Genomic DNA, 3,970 nt, shown 5'->3' on the forward strand with positions numbered 1-3,970 from the left:
AATCAATCGTTTTTTGGTCGTGCCTTTTATTCTTTGACTTACTATTTTATGCAGACCGTAACAACGACTTCACTTCCTTATTGTACACTGGTAATCTAAAAATAAACACCTCGTGAGCGTCTGTGTTTTCGAGCAAAAACGTGCAACTTAAATTTTCTACAAGGTTTCATTGCTTATTGACTGGTGCAGCAACGGAATCACTTCGTGTATTCTCATAGACGCACTTTCCGGCCCTGAACGCATATATTGCCAAAATGCTAGCATGGGCTCGGTGACTATATATCAAAAGATGCGTTCGCAGATTGCGCGGTAAGGAATGGATTGCGAGTAATTATCAGTAAAACTTATTTTGCGAACGCAGCAATAAGAATTACGATAATGCTCTTTGCGGGGTCAGATGGAAAGGCTAGGTATTGCAAACAGCGCGAACCAGCAGAAATAAGAAGTCAACCAAGAAAAGTCCGAATGGCGAAACAAGAAACGACTACTTTATGCTCTTTGCTGGGGCCACTTTATATAGAATCTGGAGCCTTTGAAGGCAGTGATCACAGGTTCATAAGGTCAATTGACCATCATTATAATCAGTCTGGGAGAAACATCCTAAGCTGCTGGCTATCAAAAAGAAAGGCTGAGATATCAAGGCTAGTGATAGCGAACAAATATAAAGCTTTACTACAGAAGGAGGAGCATGGAATGGTGAGTAATGGATGAGACGTTAACTAAAATACCTCTAGAGCCCGAAACTGTAGTCAGTATCTAAGGCAACAAAACAAGGAACTGGCAAGTCCGCCATAGTAACGAGAAGCCAAAATTATCAGTTTCTCCTTAAGGGCGAATCACTGACTGCAATAGCAAGGTCCCGCGTTGCGCTTCAACTGATTGGACGGTGTTCTAAGCATACGTAGAGCCCTCTAAGGCGGACGGTTCATCGCGGGTGCGTCATGATTTCAGGCCCACTTAAACGCTTGAACACACCTTGCAGGGCCTGTAATGAAATCACACAGGCGCCACTACGCTTTTCCTGCAGGGCCGGGCGAGTCAAATTACATCACTTTCTGGCTTGAGTGCTGATATTGGTTTGCTCTTTTCATATTTAACCATGTGGGAAGCATTAACATGAAACGCAAGCGCTGTGAATGTTTTATTTCATGACACTTATTTGCGGATGGCCGGTCTGAAATTTCTAGGAAAGAACTTTGTCAAGAACGTGAGAGCTGCTATGATCAGCTTTAGTCATTGAATGGCGCAGTAATACTGGGTGTCCATATGAAACCTTCCCAATTTCAAAATTAAATAAAAACTATGGCGCGTGGAAGACCGTGGTTTGTGGCATGTAAATCACTTCAAAAGAATTCGTTGATGTTTTTTTTTCTAAGCAATTACTCTGGTTTTCTTCAAGGTTCTGAATAAATATCAAAATTACGACACCTCAAGAGAGAGCCCTATGTGTGGTGTGGTATGCAGAAATGAAGTCATCCATTGCTGTATGGTGGTTTCCGGAAAAATTCACATCAAAAATGTCGTTAGCCCAATGAAAGTTCTGAAGTGAATTTCCACTGAAGCCACCATGTGTGAATACCTCTTAAGTTCTATGGTGTTGGGTGCGGGGGGGGGGGGGGGGGTATACAGCACAAAATGAAAGAAATGGCTTGATCGTTTATCACCTTTTTTTTTGAGAGACCCAAAAACATTTTTTTTCGCAAAGCACAATTCAAGTCATGAAACATACACGAGAGTTCTGAGGTGTGCTGTTTGGTTTTGTTTAACATGGCAAGGAGAGTCGACAACTGCACAACGCATGCGTTTGTATCTTTCTTGTGCCGATGTGTATACTCTGTTCGCCAAGCTTATCGAGAAATAATACGTGAGGATAAGCTAAATGCTTATATTCAGTGTCACTTCAAAAGAGTATACGTTAGCCTACTGCGGAGATCGAACCGTCGGCGATAGTCCAAGTTTTTCGCTCATAGTTTAAAACGTCCAGCATTCTTCCACTTCGTCCTGAGCTGGACCTGCCGCGTAATGTGGACGATGACGTCTGCTGCTTCGCTGGGCAGCGAGGACATGCAGGACACGTAGAGTCGACCGAGGCTCCAGGGGGACCGGTACCGAGCCTTTGGGTAAGTCTCCCTGACGGCTTTCTCGATGAGGTCGACGGCTTCCTCGGTGTCTTCCCTGACGCCAGCGTCAAATATGCCCCCTGTAGTCCCGGTCCACTGTTCAACCTCCTCAAGGCTGTAGTCGGCGAATACCTCTGCCGGCTGCTTCTCGAACTCCCGCATGATGGTGTTCATTGTAGAGATCATTGTGAATATTGCTGTCCTTTTGAGAAGACAAAAGCGAGATGCCTAAGTGACTTAACAGTAGGGTGAAACTTAACTAGAGTGAATATAAGTGCCATATGGGAATGTTCACAAATGCCGACATGAAAGACGCCTAAGTGTCCCATACCCTATGAATTGACACGTTGCAGTCTTTTCCAATAGATAATGAGCAAAGATTATTCTAAAGTCCTACAACTACGCCATCTCTTGCTAGATGTTTTGCTAGATCTCGAAATACCGCACCTTTCACCGCTGACATTATCGTGGCTTTGTGAGAAAGTGCAATATCTGCAGACTTCGCGTAGCAACAAAGCTGCGATTGATAGCATTGCTATCAAATACATAGATATAAGTCTGCTCGTTGTGCTCGTAAAATGCAGTCTCAGGGACAGCAGTAATAGAGCCCGCCAATGATTCTATTATGACGCACCCACCTTCCGGGTGTCACAGCCAATACTTCATAAAGTTGAAACGGGTTATATGTAGGCATAGGGCGCTTTGACACGTGTCATTTTTCTTGCAATATTTAAACGCTTTAGAATTTTATTAAAGTTAAGAAAAGGCCAAGTTCAAAATTCTGTTCCTGTTATCTTAGTGTTAACGCCGCCGACAAAGCACTTCCTCGTTTACAAGTATGTTTAAATTTATATATGTTTAGGCATGTTAAAAAAAATGGCCAGGCTTAGCTTGGTTAAACCAAGAATGCTTTGCATATTGCGCGCGAGTTGGGGCCCAGCTTTTCCTCCGGCTGTCGTGACGTCACGTCACGTGGTTGCGCTAAAGGTCAATGGTGGCTGCCCGGCCGCGCCCAAGGGCTGAACTGAGTGATTGTAATATGCAACGCATAAAAACGAAGACGGCAGTTTGGGAGGTAAGTTAGAAGGACTAACATGAATAGCCGTTCTAGATTTAGCGAGATTATGCTCCATAACAAGGTATCTGCATAGAGCATATGACCAATGAATACCATAAAAACGAAGACGGCAGTTAGGGAGGTAAGTTAGAAGGACTAACATGAATAGCCGTTCTAGATTTAGCGAGATTATGCTCCATAAAAAGGTATCTGCAAAGAGCATATGACCAATGAATACCTTTTTTTTTAAATAGAACACATGTGATACTTTCTGGCTATTGCATGCTATAGCTGGTATCAAAGTTAAAATTATGAGTTGTCTATGCAATGTAAGTCAATAAGGGCCAAGTGAAGGAAAATGCGGTTCAAGAGTTACGGAAGAGATTGATGGAGTGATGAGCTACTGGAATTCGCAGGCATCGAATAGAGAGAAGAGAGGTATTGTTTTTAATGAAATATGAAGATGTTTGTATGTCAGACGGCTTGGTATTCTACTCTAGATTCATCATATACACAGTTGTCTTATGAACATACAAAAGGACACATACGTTTACAAACATGCGCACATGCGCACACATGCCCAACTTGCTCGTTTTGGTGTGATCGAATGGAGTTGGTTGAGCAAAGTTAGCCTGGTAGCTGGATATCACTGGGAAAGGCTGTCGCTCTTCAGTGGGGATAAGGATGATGATGATGATGATGATGATGATGATGATGATGATGATGATGATGGATTTAGGACGATCTTCGCACTAACATTTCTAGCATTCGCGGAGATTGTGTAAGGTGGCTA

Source organism: Dermacentor andersoni, chromosome 10 (assembly GCF_023375885.2).
Source record: "Dermacentor andersoni chromosome 10, qqDerAnde1_hic_scaffold, whole genome shotgun sequence".
In the NCBI taxonomy this organism is placed as follows: Eukaryota; Metazoa; Arthropoda; class Arachnida; order Ixodida; family Ixodidae; genus Dermacentor; species Dermacentor andersoni.